Raw genomic sequence first — 19,313 nt, 5'->3', positions numbered from 1 at the left:
TGCCAGACCTTGTGAACCCGTTCACTTTTAGGGTGGATTAATATTGCACCAACACCGCTGAGATACTGGGGGCAGAACTCGAATGTTCTCATGCCCCTCCCTTCTCTCCCTCTGCCCCCCTCATTTACTGCAGCCTGGGCCAATACTGGGCCATCTCCTGGTCACCTCCAGGAACCTGCACAGGTACGGACACACCTGGCGAGATCAGACCTGCGGCAAAATATAAAATACACAGGTTAAAACTAACGACCACTGAAACGGAAACTAACACAACATGCGGGTCAGGCAGCATCTCTGGAGAGAAGGAATCGGTAACATTTCACAGAGTGCAGGAGTAGCTCAGCGGGTCAGGCAGCATCTCTGGAGAGAAGGAATGGGTGATATTTCGGGTCGAGGCACTTCAGACCGATGTCAGGGGAGTGGACGGGACAGAGATAGAATGTAGTCGGAGACAGTAAGACCGGTGGGAGAACTGGGAAGGGGGAGGGATGGAGAGAGAGGGAAAGCAAATATTGAAGTTAGAGAAGTCAATGTTCATACCACTGGGGTGAAAGCTGCCCAAGTGAAATATGAGGTGCTGTTCCTCCAATTTGGGCTGGGCCTCACTCTGACAATGGAGAAGGCCCAGGACAGAATGGCCAGATTGGGAATGGGAGGGGGAGTTAAAGTGCTGAGTCATCGGGAGATCAGGTAGGTTAAGGCGGACTGAGCGGAGGTGTTCAGCGAAACGATCGCCGAGCCTGCGCTTGGTCTCACCGATGTGCAGGAATTGGCATCTGGAACAGTGGATACAGTAGACGAGGTTGGAGGAGGTGCAAGTGAACCTCTGCGTCACCTGAAAGGACTGTCAGTGTCCTTGGATGGAGTCGAGGGAGGAGGTAAAGGGACTGCAGGTGTGTGGGACTCACCTGTGGAGGAGGCACCTGTAGAGGCCAGAGGCTGTGGGTTGAGGTGTGGCTGCATATGGGGAGGGTTGTAGGCATCGTAGCTGTGCACGGACACTGCCGGGCTGGCTGGGATCATGCAGGAGTACGAGGATGCTTGGCTCGGTACAGGAGGCTGCAGGACAGAGCACATCAAAATACCTCCTGTAAAACCCAAACACATACGCCCAACACACACAGGTACTCGAGGGAAAACCTCTTCACCCAGAGACTTGTCACAGACAGGTACACAAGGAAAAAACTCTCCACTCAGAGACTCTAGTGAACCTGTGCAATTCTCCGCCACAGAAGGCAGTGGAGGCCAATTCACTGGATGTTTTCGAAAGAGTTAGATTTAGCTCTTGGGGCTAACGGAATCAAGAGATATAGGGAGAAAGCAGGAACAGGGTACTGATTTTGGATGATCAGCCATGATCATATTGAATGACCGTGCTGTTTGGGACGCAGCAATGTCATGTAAATTAAAGTAGTCACGTTTAGTATTTTGTTGCATATCCTTTGCATGCAATGACTGCTTGAAGTCTGCGATTCATGGACATCACCAGTTGCTGGGTGTCTTCTCTGGTGATGCTCTGCCAGGCCTGTATTGCAGCCATCTTCAGCTTATGCTTGTTTCAGGGGCTAGTCCACTTCAGTTTTCGCTTCAGTATGTAAAAGGCATGCTCAATTGGGTTCAGATCGGGTGATTGACTTGGCCACTCAAGAATTGACAATTTTTTAGCTTTGAAAAACTCCTTTGTTGCTTTAGCAGTATGTTTGCGATCATTGTCTTGCTGTAGAATGAACGGCCAGCCAATGCGTTTTGAGGCATTTGTTTGAACTTGAGCAGATAGGATGTGTCTTTTCCTTCAGAATTCATTATGCTACTACCATCAGCAGTTGTATCATCAATGAAGATATGTGAGCCAGTACCTTCAGCAGCCATACATGCCCAGGCCATAACATTCCCACCACCGTGTTTCACAGATGAGGTGGTATGCTTTGGATCTTGGGCAGTTCTTTCTCTCCTCCATACTTTGCTCTTGCCATCACTCTGATATAAGTTAATCTATCTCTCATCTGTCCACAAGTCCTTTTTCCAGAACTGTGGTTGCTCTTTTAAGTACTTCTTGACAATGTAACCTGGCCATCCTATTTTTGTGGCTAACCAGTGATTTGCATCTTGCAGTGTGGCCTCTGTATTTCTGTCCATGAAGCCTTCTGCACACAGTGGTCATTGACAAATCCACATCTGAAGAGTGTTTTTTATGTTGTTTGGGGATTTTTCTTTATAATAGAGAGAATTCATCTGTCATCAGCTGTGGAGGTCTTCCTTGGCCTGCCAGTCCCCTTGCGATTAGTAAGCTCACCAGAACTCACTCTCTTCTTAATGATGTTCTAATCAGTTGATGTTGGTAAGCCTAAGGTTTGGCTGATGTCTCTAACAGTTTTATTCTTGTTTCTCAGTCTCATAATGGCAAATTATTACAAATCTCAAATTGTGGAGTACAGAGGTAAATAAATAAATGATGGGTCTTTGTCCCAAACATTACGGAGGGCACTGTATGTTTGGTGTGACACTATCAGTACATAGTTTAGTTTAGTTTAGAGATACAGCGTGGAAACAGGCCCTTCAGCCCACCGGGTCTGCGCCGACCAGCGATCCCCGCACACTAACACTATCCTACACACACTAGGGACAATTTTTACATATACCAAGCCAATTAGCCTACAAACCGGTACGTCTTTGGAGCGTGGGAGGAAACCGAAGATCTCGGAGAAAACCCATGCAGGTCACGGGGAGAACGTACAAACTCCGTACAGACAGCACCCATAGTCAGGATCGAACCCGGGTCTCTGGCGCTGTGAGGCAGCAACTCTACCCGCTGCACCACCGTGCCGGCCCCAAGCGGGAGTGAGGAAGTGCGAGTGTGTACTGAGGGAGTGTGAGTGTGTACTGGGAGTGTGAGCTGAGGGAGTGTGAGTGTGTACTGAGTGTCATCAGCAGACAGACATAAGCTTAGTTTAATCATATGTTCAAAGATTAGAACTTCTGCCAGTCTTTATTGGAGCACTGAGGTGCAGCCTAGACTGTACACAATGTGGGTGTGAGATAGTCCTTCATGCATCTGGCTTGATACGTGTTATATATGCTGTGTTTACATCCTTGTCATGCTGCTGCAGGTAAGAACATTGTTGTTGTGTGGCTGCTACATATGAACATTAAACATTGTGTGTAGCACATGCTGGTATAAATGGAAAACAGACACAAAAAGCTGGAGTAACTCAGTGGGACAGGCAGCATCTCTGGAGAGAAGGATGGTGATGTTTTGGGTCTAGTCTGAGGAAACGTCACCCACTCCTTCTCTCCAGAGATGCTACCTGTCCCGTGAGTTACTTTGGCATTTTGTGTCTATTGACAATTGTGGAACAACAGGGCGAGCTCGGATAGCCAGGCAAGTGTCACGTTGATCTGCTGGTGCACCTCACCTGCAGGGGTAGGTTGTTTGTCATTGCAAAGGGTGGCATTGGGGGCAAGCTGCTGTAACTGTTTGTCATCGAGGCTTCATTCCTGCTCATCATTGGACCTACAGAGTGGAAAAATACCGTCAGTAATATCACTGCATGGTTGACTCGGCCAGAACAGATACTGGGATGCTGAGCAAAGCACCTTGAGCAAGACTTCCTGTCTGCCAGTCCTCTATCCTTGCTGTTCTTGCTATTGAGGGAGTGCAGCGTAGGTTCGCCAGGTTAATTCCCGGGATGGCAGGACTGACATATGATGAAAGAATGGATCGACTGGGTTTGTAGACTGCTGGAGTAACTCAGCGGGTCAGGCAGCGTCTGTGGAGAACATGGATAGGTGACGTTTCACAGAGTGCTGGAGTAACTCAGCGGGTCAGGCAGCATCTGTGGAGAACATGGATAGGTGACGTTTCACAGAGTGCTGGAGTAACTCAGCGGGTCAGGCAGCATCTGCGGAGAACATGGATAGGTGACGTTTCACAGAGTGCTGGAGTAACTCAGCGGGACAGGCAGCATCTCTGCATAGAAGGAATGGGTGACGTTTCGGGTTGAGACCCTTCTTAAGACTCAGGTCAGACTTCAGAGTATGAAGAAGGGTCGAGACCCGAAATGTCACCTATTCATAAGGTCTCAGCCTTGCCTGCTGAGTTACTCCAGCACTCTGTGAAACGTCACCTATCCATGTTCTCCACAGATGCTGCCTGACCCGCTGAGTTACTCCAGCACTCTGTGTCTTGTTTTGTAAACCAATATCTGCAGTTCCTGGTGTCTACAGGTGACTCTGCTCGTCTTTAAGACTGGGCTTTAATGTCCATCTGATGGAGCAGATTGGGTCTTTGGTTTTGTATCTCATCCAGAGATGGATAAATATGTGTGGGAGGTGTTATACATACCAGTCGGGGTGGAAGTTCTCCTTTGTCTGCTGCAGTTTCCCCTCCCTCCCTCCATCTACTCATTCCTATTGCGACGACAGACTCCAGCATCAGTAGATGTGGAGATGTCCTTGTTTACTGACCTGAGGTGTTGTGCTGAGGCATGGACTGGTACAGCGAGGAAGAGAAGCTGCTGTTGATGGGGACGTGGCTCGGGCCGTTGCACGCCTGCTTGCGCTGGTTGCGAAGTTTCTCTTCCCTCCTCCACTTGGCACGGCGATTGGAAAACCACACCTGGAGGGTCAGAAATAGACAACAATAGCAGGCCCCAGTGGGGCAGTAAGTGGCGGGGACTGGACGGTGACAAGAGTCAAAGGTGTATTATTGTCATATGTCCCGGATGGGACAATGAAATTCTTACTTGCTGCAGCACAACACAATATGTAAATATGTAAACAAAATACATAACGAGGGAAGAGAAAAAAAAAGAAAAAGTTCAATAAATAACATATATAGTGCAATAATATTAGTATTTTGCAGTTCAGACCTCAGAGTTTATTCTTTATTGTGTTTAATAGCCTGATGGCTGTTCCTGAATATAATATGTTCACATATACAGACATTCTAAGAGCAGAATTAGGCCATTCGGCCCATCGTCTACTCTGTCGATCACGACTGGTCTATCTTTCCTTCTCAACCCCAACCCCGTGCAATGGGCAGCACGATGGTGCAGCGGGTAGAGCTGCTGCCTCACAGCGCCAGGGACCCATCCTGGGTTCCATCCTGATTACAGCTTCCGTCTGTACGGAGTTGGTACGTTCTCCCCGTGACCTGCGTGGGTTTTCTCCGGGTGCTCCGGTTTCCTCCCACACTCCAAAGTTGTACGGGTTTGTAGGTTAATTGGCTTGGTGTACGTGTAAATTGTCCCTAGTGTGTGTAGGATAGTGTTAGTGTGCGGGAATCACTGGGCCAAATGGACAGTTTCCAGGCTGTATCTCTAAACTAAACTTCTGGAGTAGGAAGTCACTTACAGGGCATCCAATCTCATCCTGTGCCATCCCATCACATTCCCAATCCCAATCCCGCGCCAGGTATTCATCTGATCATCTTCATTTTATTGGATCTGAACATAGTCCTCAGCGCTTAGAGTTGGGATGTAAAGGGGATATAAAGGGGACTCCATTACATTGCTCAATGCTTACACTGACATGCATCTCCTCCCCAGTTACCTGTATTCTGGCTTCAGGCAAGTCGATTTTGGCTGCTAACCTCTCTCTGGCAAAGACATCTGGGTAGTGAGTGCGTTCAAATTCTTAGAAAACAAATGTGAAGAATCAAGTTTACAACATGCTTGAAATCTGTTCACCATCACAAGAGAACTGTGACTTAAGTCATTAAACCCTGGGCACAGAGTGCTGGAGTAACTCAGCGGGTTAGGCAGCATCTGTGGAGAACATGGATAGGTGACGTTTCACAGAGTGCTGGAGTAACTCAGCGGGTCAGGCAACATCTCTAGAGTGGTGATCTGGAGAAGGCTGCCAAGCTAAAACTTCACCTCAGTTACTTAGTTAGTTAGTTAGTTAGTCAGATAGTTAGTTTATTGTGTAGCGAGGTACAATGAAAAGGTTTTGTTGCATGCTATCCAGTCAATAGGAAGACTGATTACAATCCACAGTATTCAGGTACTGTGTTAATGTTTTAATGTGTTACTGTATTAATGTTTTATTATTATTAATGTTTAGTGTTTTCGGAGTCATTCGTAACTGTCACTGTATGTCATGTTGTTACTTGTGGGTGGAGCACCAAGGCAAATTCCTTGTATGTGAATACTTGGCCAATATACTTATTTACTAGATAGTGGCCATAAGGTTTAGCGCATGATAGAGTGTGATTGGCGATAGTGTGAGTGTGTGTAATGAGGTTGTTGTGAGGACAGATCCTCTCTCTAGTTGTCCTGTGTCTGTGGTCTGTTGATACCTTTCTCTAGAGCTTCGATCTGATCCTGCGTAAAGGATGTTCGGTTTCGCTGCAGTTTCCTCTTGAGCTGCAGACGGATCTGGGACTCATCGGAATCCTCTCCGATCACACCGAGTCCCCCACCACTCTCACCTCTGACCTCCGGCTGCCGGCAGCTGTCTGCTTTTGAACAAAAGGGCATAGAGTCAATGTGGTTTTAGTTTAGTTTCAGTTTAGAGATACAACACGGAAAACAGGCCCTTCGGCCCACCGAGTCCACACCGACCAGTGATCCCCGCACACCAAAACTATCCCACACACACACACACACTAGGGACAATTCACACTTATACCAAGCCAATTCACCTACAAACCTGTACATCTTTGGAGCGTGGGAGCAAACCGGAACATGCGGAGAAAATCCATGCAGGTCACGGGGAGAACGTGCAAACTCCGTACAGACAGCGCCCGTAGTCAGGATAGAACCGGGGTCTCTGGCGCTGCGAGGCAGCAACTCTACCGCTGAGCCACCCTGCCGCCCCAAAATGGCGGGAAACTCATTCAAACTTTAGGTTCAGTAAAGTGGATCTCACAACTGCATTGAACCTTGGAGGAAAGAAGTTTAATTTAATTTATTATTTTGTTTATTGTTATTGTCACGTGTACAGTGAAAAGCTCTTTGTTGCATGCTATCCAATCAGCAAAAAAACATGATTTGCATAGTTACAATCAGGCCGTCCACAGTGTACAGATATCGGATAAAGGGAATAACATTTAGTGTAAAGTCCAGTAAAGGCAGCAGAGGACTTTGGATCATTCATGTCCATGTTTGCCCAGCCTAATGCCTCCTCCAGAATCAGTAAAGCTGCTGCCTCACAGCGCCAGAGACCTGGGTTCGACCCTGACTTTGGGTGCTGTCTGTGTGTAGTTTGCACGCTCCCCCCTAATCCTCTGGTTTCCTCCCACATCCCAAAGACGTGCGGGTTTGTAGGTCAATTGGCCCTGGACTGTGCAAAAGTAGTATAAGTGTGAATGGGCGATGGGTGGCCAGCACGGACTCGGTGGGCCAAAGGGCCTGGTTACACTGCCGTATCTCAGTGTAGACCCTTACCTGCAGCGGCCTGCCCTGCCATGGAGCCTCCCTGGTACCAGCTCGACCGGGCGCTCCAGCTTCCCGGCTGCACGTTCAACATCCGCAGTTTGTCGTACATCCCGTCCGCTCCCATCGGATGTTCCTCGGTGGCCAGGGTCTGCAAGGATCCGCCTGCAGACAGCACCTAACACAGCGGCGGCAGCAAGGAGTTCAGTTTAGATTAGAGACACAGCACGGACCCTTCAGTTCAGGGTTATCACAGAGGGTTATCTAAGCCATGGACGGAATATGTTTGGAGCTGGTGCCATCTCTCCAGTGTGACATTGTCAGCTCATTGTGAGAATGGAAATATCGTCCATTCCACTTCAACAGGATCAACTGTTTTTAGTTTAGTTTAGTGATACAGCGCGTTAACAGGCCCTTCGGCCCACCGGGTCCGTGCTACCAGTGATCCCCGCACACTAACACCATCCTACACACACTGGGGACAATTTTACATTTATACATTAAGCCAATCAACCTACAAACCCGTACGACTTTGGAGTGTGGAAGGAAACCGAAGATCTTGGAGAAAACCCACGCAGGTCACGGGGAGAACGTACAAAGGAGAGAGATGAACTCACCTCAGTCATGAGATCAGAGAGAAGAATCGTTGCACCCCAGAGATCTGGTGATTTAGGAATCTCGATGATTTCACCGTCAGTAGTCAGCCGACGGAGGGGAAGGTGAGGGACCTCCCGCCAATTTATGGCAACTCTCCTTGGTCACATCAGTGCGCAGAAGCTGGAACCGTGCAAGGTAAAGGCAGGAGAACAGTTCCAATTAGTTAGTTTAATTTAGTTTAGAGATACACCATGCATACAGGCCCTTCAGCCCACTGAGTCTGCACAGGCCATCGATCACCCGTTCACAGTAGTTCTATGCTATCCCACTTTCTCATCCACTCCCTACACACTAGTGGGCAATTTACAGAGGGCCGATCAATCTACAAACCCGCAGGTCTTTGGGATGTGGGAGGAAACCGGAGCACCCAGGGAGAACCCACGTGGTCACAGGGAGAACGTGCAAACTCCACACAGGCAGCACTCAAGATAAGGATTGAGCCTGGGTCTCTGATGCCGTGAGGCAGCGACTTTACCAAATGTACTATTGAACCCCCCCTTTTATTAATGATTATTTCAACCTATAATTTTAAACTGATAAACAAGTGAAAATACTTCTTTTAAAAAGAGCTGTCACTTTCCCCTTCTGCTTTTTTCTCTTGATTTTCATAACCTCCCATCATCTTACATAAGAAACTTGTTTTAACACTTGATGGCTACAAGAATGTGGGAGCCATGACAGGAAACATGATCAGTGCGGGTGTCAGGGGTTAGGAGGCAGGAGGCAGGAGAATGGGGTTAGGAGGGATAGATCAGCCATGTAGACTTGATGGGCCAAATGGCCTAATTCTGCTCCTATCACTTGTGACTTTATGACTTAAGGACGTTATCTGTCAGTTGCACAGTCAGACACTACGTGAAGAACTGTGACCAGTTCTGAACACACAGGCATACTCTAACAGACTGATTCACACACTCACAAACCGAGACACACTGCATATGACAATAACCTTCAACTTGCTATCATTTTCTCCACTGCCTTGGAATATTAAATTCAAGTTTTATTCCAAAAAGTAAACTAGAACCTAACCTGCCTCCCTACCACAGTAGTGAAAAACATTTATGCCCCTGCCTTTTGAATAAGACATGATCCTGGCTGTTCAGCCTCTTTTAAAGGTCAAACTATGCAAAGACCAAGGTATAAAAATATCCCAACACCATAATATCCCAACATGTGATCACCATCATCAACTTGGTCACCACCAAAATTTGATGTTTAAGAAGGAACTGCAGATGCTGGAAAATCGAAGGTAGACAAAAATGCTGGAGAAACTCAGCGGGTGCAGCAGCATCTATGGAGCGAAGGAAATAGGCAAAGTTTCGGGCCGAAACCCTTCTTCAGTCTGAAGAAGGGTTTCGGCCCGAAACGTTGCCTATTTCCTTCGTTCCATAGATGCTGCTGCACCCGCTGAGTTTCTCCATCAACAACTTGATCACCATCAACAATTTGTGACTATTATCATCAATGAGATCACTGTTATTAACTTGTGATCACCATCACCAACGTGTGACCACTGTCACTCAGGGAAAAGTTGTCCCAAAGGGCCATCAGCATTGTCCAGCCTGTCCCAGGTCATACACCATGCTTACACTGGACGTGTAGCAAGGAACTGCAGATGCTGGTTTAAGTCGATGATATACAAAAAATGCTGGAGTAATTCAGCGGGTCAGGCCGCAACTCTGGAGAGAAGAAATGGGTGACGTTTTGGGTCAAGACCCTTCTTCATCCATTCCTTCTCTCCAGAGATGCTGCCTTTATATACCTTCCGGCATTTTATTTCACATTTACACTGGACATCCGTCTGAAACTCTGGTACACGAGGAGACTTTGGTCTTGCCATACAAGCAGATATTCTGAACTTTAGGATGTTTTCTCTTAAATAATATACAGAACACTTTCTTTCACTTTTGTACATGTTACACAGTAGTATAGCAGAGAGGTTCTACTGCAAGCAGAGAGGTTCTACTGCAAGCAGAGAGGTTCTACTGCAGTTGTACAGGGTCTTGGTGAGACCACATCTGGAGTATTGCGTACAGTTTTGGTCTCCAAATCTGAGGAAGGACATTATTGCCATAGAGGGAGTGCAGAGACGGTTCACCAGACTGATTCCTGGGATGTCAGGACTGTCTTATGAAGAAAGACTGGATAGACTTGGTTTATACTCTCTAGAATTTAGAAGATTGAGAGGGGATCTTATAGAAACTTACAAAATTCTTAAGGGGTTGGACAGGCTAGATGCAGGAAGATTGTTCCCGATGTTAGGGAAGTCCAGGACAAGGGTCACAGCTTAAGGATAAGGGGGAAATCCTTTAAAACCGAGATGAGGAGGAGAACTTTTTTCACACAGAGAGTGGTGAATCTCTGGAACTCTCTGCCACAGAGGGTAGTTGAGGCCACACAGTTCATTGGCTATATTTAAGAGGGAGTTAGATGTGGCCCTTGTGGCCAAGGGGATCAGAGGGTATGGAGAGAAGGCAGGTACGGGATACTGAGTACGGGATACTGGATGATCAGCCATGATCATATTGAATGGCGGTGCAGGCTCGAAGGGCCGAATGGCCTACTCCTGCACCTAATTTCTATGTTTCTATGTTTCACACTCCAAAGACGTACAGGTTTGTAGGTTAATTGGCTTTGTAAAATTATAAAATTATCCATAGTGTGTAGGATAGTGCTGGTATACAGGGATCGCTGGTGAACACGGACTCGGTGGGCCAAAGGGCCTGTTTCCATGTTGTATGTCTAAACTAAACTAAACATGTGGCTGTCCCTTGGTGTTCTGGATATCAACTCCAACTTTGCCTGCACATATTCCGGACTAATGAGTGAATCAGGTGCTAGGATTTACAAACAACAAAAGGGAGACACAAGGAACTGTTGACGCAGGAATCTTGAGCAATGTACAAATTGCTGGAGGAACTCAGCGGGCCAGGCAGCATCTGTGGAGGGAATGGGCAGGTGATGTTTCAGTTTGGGATCCTTCTGACGATTTCTGAGCAATTGGAGGCTGGATTGTGTGCACTGCCTGTCAATAAGGACTTTGGACATCTTTTGAACTTTTGTTTTTTTTTTAAATTATGTCATCCACTGAGTACTAATTCTTGATTAGTACGGGTGTCAGGGGTTATGGGGAGAAGGCTGGAGAATGGGGTTGAGAGGGAAAGATAGATCAGCCATGATTGAATGGTGGAGTAGACTTGATGGGCCGAATGGCCTAATTCTGCTCCTATCACTTAAGAATTTATTGTGAACATACGAGTCCTGTGTTTACAGATGTGTTATGCTCCAACATGGAAGACATTCACTGTTCTGTTTTGGAACATGTGTGAATATAACATTCTTGACTCTGGGTTTAACATTCTCATGTCTTCCTCTTTAACTCCAGTATGCAAGCAAACTGCAACATGTCAATGTTAGACACAGAGTGCTGGAGTAACTCAGCGGGTCAGGCAGCATCTCTGGTGATCAAGGCTAGGTGACGTTTCGGTTCGAGAATCTTCTTCAGAATGGCCTTCAGACATTGCAGTTACTTTTGCAACGTTAAAGAAACATTTAGACAGGTACATGGGTAGGACAGGTTTAGAGAGATATGGGCCAAACACAGGCAGGTGGGACTAGTGTAGATGGGGCATGTTGGTTGGCATGGGCAGGTGGGACTAGTGTAGATGGGGCATGTTGGTTGGAGTGGGCAGGTGGGACTTTTGTAGTTGGGACATGTTGGTTGGCATGGGTCAAGTTGGGCTGAAGGGCCTGATTCCATGTTTAGTTTAGTTTAGAGATACAAAACTCTATGACTTCAGTCATTGTTGCTCAGTAACAACTTCCAGAATTGAGTAGGAGATGACAAGGCCTGAGATGTGTGTCCTTAGCTATCACTCGGTGAAAGCCTTCACTGCTCGACTGCCTCTCCTGATCCGCCTGTGTTGCCAAGGCAACCTGTGTCCTGCTGTTGCCTCACAGGCGGTTCAGGCTGGAGTTGGAAGACCACACACTGTGACATTCTGAAATGTGATCGACAGTTTAGTTTGGTTTAGAGATACAGCGTGGAAACAGGCCCTTCAGCCCACCTAGTCCGCGCCGACCAGTGATCCCCGCACACTAACACAATCCTACACACACTAGGGACAATTTACATTTATACCAAACTAATTAACCTGCAAACCTGTACGTCTTTGGAGTGAGGTAGGAAACCGAAGGTCTCAAAGAAAACCCACGCAGGTCGCGGGGAGAACATACAAACACCGTACAGACAGCACCCGTAGTCGGGATCGAACCCGGGTCTCCGGCGTTGCGAGGCAGCAACTTGACCGCTGCGCCACCGTGCTGCCACCGATACTACAAGTACAACTTTTACCAAGTACGAAAAACAGAAAGTGTCATACAGCGTGGAAACAGGCCCTTCAGGCCAACTTGCCCACACCGACCAACATGCCCCATCTACACACCAGTCCCACCTGCCCACACCGACCAACATGCCCCATCTACACCAGTCCCACCCCGACCACATGCCCCATCCCACATGCCCACACCGACCAACATGCCCCATCTACACCAGTCCCACCTGCCCACGCCCAACATGCCCCATCTACACCAGTCCCACACCGACCAACATGCCCCATCTACACTAGCCCCACCTGCCTGCATATGTTCTATATTGTATAAATGATCGGATAATGTATTTTTACTAGTTATAGTTGGGTTCTGGTTACCAGGATGATGGTTGGAGAATCTACTGCCTTTATCCCACATCAGAGAAGCAGCAATCAACTTTGCCGTGCTCGGTTTTAGACTTGGATGCCTTGGATGTTGGTGCCATTGTGCCATCAACATTGGGAAACCAAACGCAGACACAGGTTGCTGCTTTGCAGAGAACATCCCTTCAGTCCACAGAGTGACCATGAGCCTGCAGATGTTCACACCACTCTGGTCTGCTAGGCGGTTCCAATAAAGTTCAGTAAAATCTCAAGGAACAGCTGTTCGTCTTCTGACTTGGTGCATCGTCGACTTCTGAACTCAACGTCATGGAACATGGAACAGTGCAGGACAGTAACAAGCCCTTCGGCCCATAATGTTTTTTTTTTTTTTTTTAAATAGGTGCAGGAGTAGGCCATTCGGCCCTTCGAGACTGCACCGCCATTCAATATGATCATGGATGATCATCCAACTCAGTATCCTGTACCTGCCTTCTCTGCATACCCCCTAAAATATTTTCCCCTTATCCTTAAACTGGGACCCCTTGTTCTGGACTTCCCCAACATCGGGAACAATCTTCCTGCATCTAGCCTGTCCAACCCCTTAAGAGTTTTGTACGTTTCTATAAGTCTGTGCCCAACATGATGCCAAGGGCAACTTCTATCTCCTTACACATAATCTATACCTGTCCATTCCCTGCATATCCATGTGCCAGTCACAAACTCTCTGAACTTGGACAACCTGACACTCACCTTGCTCTGACCTTGATATCAAAACTCAGCCACTCACTCCTTCTTGTATCACCTCTGTCGCTTCGAATTAGCACAACAACACGTTGCATGAAATTAGCTATTCAGGGCCACACCAAACTTTTCCATCAGCTTATCTGCAGGAAGGAACTGCAGATGCTGCTTTAAACCGAAGATAGACACAAAATGCTGGAGTAACTTAGCGGGACAGGCAGCATCTTTGGAGAGAAGGAATGGGTGAAGAAGACCTCCTCTGAAGAATCTCAGGTTCCTATTATATCTTTCCTCTCTCACTTTAAACCTATTACTAGTTAGTAAATCAACCAAATCTGAAGCATAAGAAGGGTCTCGACCCAAAACGTCACCTATTCCTTTTCTCCAGAGATGCTGCCTGACCCTCTGAGTTACTCCAGCTTTTTGTGTCTATCATCAATTTATCTGATGCCTTGCGAATTCCAAGGATGTTAATGATGAGGAATAGTAAACAATGCAACTATAGTGTGATTATGCTAACGGACTAGCAATTCAGAAACCTAGGTTTATAATCTGCAGACATGAGTTGAATTCCCACCGCAATGTCTGAAATATTTAAATGTTTAATTATTAATACTCTACATCATGAAACTTTGCACACTTTGAGGAATATGTCTGGGCTAAGTGCGGGTAATTGGGATGAGCTTAGAAGGGGCATCTTGGTCAAGTTGGGCCAAAGGGCTGGTTTCGGTCCTGTATAGGTCTGTGATGAGTCGGATCGGAATACAATGAAAAGCCATACCGTTCACAAATATGTTTTAAGAAATATGCTGTCCTACTGACCTAAACAAGAATTCAAATGTTGATTAAACAGCTTAGCTCTTACAGATGTGGCCCCTTATTAAGTCCCAGCTATAAATACTAGCCTTACGAGTAATCTCCCCTTCCTGTGTAACAATAAATCACCAACATTACTCACTCATTATGCACCCATTAAACAGCAGCAGAGTGCAGTCTCTTGTCTCAGCATCACGCACTTCAAGCTTAAATGAAGAGTCATTGTGTATGTGGCTATGAGTCTCTTGTATGCCTTTTGAGTCTGAAGAAGATTTCCAACCCGAAACATCACCCATTTCTTCTCTCCAGAGATACTGCCTGGCCCGCTGAGTTACTCCAGCATTGTGTGTCTGTCTGAGACATAGGGTAAATCTCCATCTAATCGCCTCAAACAGAGCTCCATTGCCCCAAACTCACAGGAATAGTCCTAACCCAACATGTATGTTCTGATAGACACAAAAAGCTGGAGTAACTCAGCGGGACGAGCAGCATCTCTGGAGAGAAGGTGTAGGTGACATTTCGAGTGGAGACCCTTCTTCAGGTTTAGGCTAATTTACTAAGGTGTCAGTGGGAGAATAAGGAGAACATTTTAAACCTCGGTGGGACGTTATCATTCGGGAAAAGGGTGATGGAAGCAAATCTGGTCCGAATATCCAAAAGAATGAAATAAAGATGTGAAAGGAAAGAAGTACAGGGCTCTGGGAAGAGCAGGGAAGTGGGATTTATTGGAGAGCTCTTCCAAAGAACTGACAAGGCTACAAGTTGCCTTTTGTACTGGGCTGGAGAACAGCAGCATCAGGCTGTCAAGGAAAACGGCACCCTCTGTATTTCACAGATGATTCTATTAGAGCTACAATACTTGGCTGCTCTTACCTAAAATATGCATTAGAAATATGTATATATGCATGTACATATGTATGTACATGCATATTTCTAATGCCCATTTTAGGTGTGTGTGTGTGTGTGTGTGTGTGTGTGTGTGTGTGTGTGTGTGTGTGTGTGTGTGTGTGTGTGTGTGTGTGTGTGTGTGTGTGTGTGTGTGTATAATGACAATACTTGGCTTAAATGTGCAATAGAAAAAAAAATATATATATATATAATTTTATATATATATATATAAATTTTATAAATTATATATATATATTGTATGTGTGTGCGTACATATATATATATAGTGTGTGTGCGTGTATATATATATACAGTATATTGACAATATTTGGCTTAAATGTGCATTAGAAATATATATATATAAATGCATGTATATGTGTATATACATGCATATTTCTTATAGACACACACATATATATATACACACACATATATATACACACATACACCCACACACATATACACAGTATATATAATGTGAAGTATTAAATAGTCATCATACATTTCTCTATGTTAGGGGTTTCTATGTAAATAGAAATAACAGCCCTTAATAAACAGTATATATATGAAATATTCTGAAATGTAATTTTAAAGATGGAACTTTGGAGATGTTTCATAAGGCAAACAACAAATAAAAGGCAAGGATTGAGAAGAATATTTGCAGATAACGACAACAACCATTTCGGTCTCTTCCGAGCCATTGGTATACATTCATCTTCAATACAGTTTAAATCGTTCCACCCATAAAAGAAAAGCAACGCCTCTTTCGACTTTCCTCAAGATAATTTTTAATCCATGTTTAAAATTGCAAATCTTATTCGCTCCCTGAATGAACGAAACGATGAATATCAAAACTCCAACACTCTATAATTAAACAAGCGGGTATTCGTACAATTGCGAGCAGCATTTTACGACATTCGTTGCCTGAATTCGCAGAGTGCAAGTTGGTCACTTCACAACGAATAATTAACTTTTCGGAGTTAAATTGGAACAAATTTTCAACGCAGCTGAAACACGGCCCCTGGTCTAAAGATATCTCCGAAACAGTGACGCGATCACTTCACACTCCTTATCAGAAATAAATCACAAGACTCGCCCTAATCTTCAAAAATAAAACCTCTAGCTGTCCTCAATATTTGTATACACCAGCAATGATAAAACTCGTTGGAATGGAGTTATTTCATCAACAGTAAAATATTTACCAGTCAGAGAGACCATTTAAAAGGCGAAATCACTCATAGAAATATCCTCGGTACAAAATTCAACCTCAAACCCTTCATTGCTTGTTTTTTTAAAAAAAAGAAACTCATTCTAACAACATCATAGCATTGCACTACAAGTTCCCTGAAAATGTTCAAAGATGTCTTAAAAACCCTCTTGCCACTGATTCTAATCTTTCACAACTTGAGTCAAAATGTGCAAAACAAGAAGCAATAAGAAAGACTTAGGTTTTTGATTCCAACATCGATGCTTCTTCGAGTTCTAGGTAAACATCATGCATACTCGCACCACCCTTTCCCCTCCCTATTTAAATAAATTTAAAAAAATTAAAGCCTTAAAGAAAAAACTCCATAAAATAAAAAATATAGGCATACTCAGCCTAGAGCTGGGTGGCTAACTCCTGCGCCGATGGTCCGCGTGTAACTGATTCTAAATGTGGAACCCCGTGTGAATAAATAAGTTCTTGAAAATGCAAACAAGAGGAGATGAATCTTTGTGACATTTGTTGGTAGCATTAACGTCAACTTTGAACTTAATTCCCCAGAATGGGCTGAAGGAGTCTAGAGGTATCATGTACGCTAGGCTGCCTGGAAAGATCACTGCAAACGTTCGTGGCAGCCTTGTCACTTCGTGTCAACGCCTTGTGTTCTTTACTTTAAAGTTGGCTGTTCGCCACAAAGCACCGGCATGATCGGAGGGGTCAAGCTGTCCATTTGTGTTCGTCACACGGTGGACGGAGAGAGAGGCGGGGGCAAAAACACAGCAGCCAGATCCTCTCTCAAGGCAATCTCAATGAAGGGGGAAGAAGAGAAGAGAGAAGGCTGGGAGGAGGAGGAGAAGTCACAAGAGAGCCAGCACTGGAGCAGGGCCCTTCAGCCCACCACCTCAGCAGGTCAGGCAGCATCTCTGGAAAAAGGGTCTCATTAGTGATAGGAGACTAATCTATCACTAATTAGGCCATTCGACCATCAAGGGTTATGGGGAGAAGGCATTAAAATGGGAACAGGAGGCAGAAATCAGCCATGATTGAATGTCGGAGTGGACTCGATGGGCCGAATGGCCTAATTCTACTCCTATAACTTGTGAAGTCTACTCCGCCATTCAATCATGGCTGATATATCACTCCATCCTAACCTATTCTCCTGCCATCTCCCCACACCCGTACTAATCAAGAATCTATCTGTCTCTGCCTTAAATATATCCATTGATTTGACTTCCACAGCCGTCTATGAAAAATAATTCCACAGATTCACCACCCGACCCTAAACATCACCTATCCATGTTCTCCAGAAACGCCGCCTGACCTGTTGAGTGGCTCCAGTACTTTGTGTTCTATTATGAGGGGAATAGACAGGGTGAACGCACAAACATAAGGAAATGGGACATCTTAGATTGGGGCATCTTGGTAAAGTACTCTACCAAGGGTAGGTTAATCAAGAATCAGAGGATATAGGTTTACGGTGAGAGGGGAAAGATAGGAACCCAAGGGTCAACATTTTCACTCAGAGAGTGGTCGGTATATGGAACGAGTTGCCAGAGAAGATAGTTGAGGCTGACACTATAACAACATTTAAAAGACACTTGGACAGGTACATGGATAGAAAGGTTTAGAGGGATGTGGGCCAAATGCGGTTAAATGGGATTGGCTTAGATGGGGCATCTTGGTTGACATAGACGAGTTAGGCCAAAGGGTCTATTGCCGTGCTGTAGGACTCTATGACTCCATGATACAGATATTCATGGTACAGAAGCAAATCATTCACCCCACAGTGTCCATGCCAGCCAAGAAGTAACTATTGAAGCTAACCTTAACTCCCAGCTCTCTATACAGACCCAGGTAGGCCTGGGAATGTCCAGGCACACCTGAAACACGGTGTGGACGTCTGCCTCCACTATCCTTTCAGGCAAGAGCTCTTCACCCTCGCCCTTTGGATGAACATTTGTTTTCTTCAAGTCCCTCCAATTCTGTCAGCAAGGTGGTAGAGCTGTAGAGCTCACAGCGCAGAGACTTGGGTTCGATCCTGACCACGGGTGCTGTCTGTACGGAGTTTGTACGTTCTCCCCGTGACCTGCGTGGGTTTTCTCCGAGATCTTCCGTTTCCTCCCACACTCCGAAGACGTCCAGGTTTGTAGGTTAATTGGCTTGGTATGAATGTAAAATTGTTCCGTGTGTGTGTGTGTGTGTGTGTGTAGAATAGTGTTAATGTGTGGGGACCACAGGTTGGTGCGGAGGGCCGAAAGGCCTGTTCTGCGCTGCATCTCTAAACTAAACTATCATAGAAACAGGAGGAGGCCATTCGGCCCTTTGAGCCAGCACCGCCATTCATTGTGATCGTCCCCAATCAATAACCAGTGCCTGCCTTCTCCCCATATCCCTTGATTCCACTAGCCCCTAGAGCTCTATCTAACTCTCTCTCAAATCCTTTTACCAACTACCTTCAATCTATTATCCTAAATGTTGACCTATTTTCTGAAGGAAGTATATCTTTCTGAAGGAAGGATATCTTGCAGGAATCTCAAAACGAAATGTACTTCAATTAAATCTTCTCAAAATGTCCTTTGTTTCAAAAATCAACTCGCACGCACTCATCTCCTAACCATCACTCTTAAATGGAAGTGGAGAACATGAGTTACCCGGGAAGAAAAATGAAGAACGAAAGTGGAGCTTGGAAAGAAAGGAACAGAGAAACAAGGAGTGGAAGATAAAGAAAGGAAGCAAAAGAGAAAATAAAGTAGAAAGAGAATACAGATTAAAAAATGAAGGAGGCCATTGCCCTTTAGTAGGCCAGGTACATTTTCAGACGACTAGCTGTATAATTTATACACGGTTGACACATACAGCTTCATTTCAGACAACAGACACTAGATTCTTTCTGACAATCTCCCCATTTTCTCTTCATCTCTCCCTCTCTGTCACACA

This window comes from Leucoraja erinacea, chromosome 37 (assembly GCF_028641065.1).
Source record: "Leucoraja erinacea ecotype New England chromosome 37, Leri_hhj_1, whole genome shotgun sequence".
Taxonomy (NCBI): Eukaryota; Metazoa; Chordata; class Chondrichthyes; order Rajiformes; family Rajidae; genus Leucoraja; species Leucoraja erinaceus.
This window is presented reverse-complemented; position numbering follows the sequence as displayed.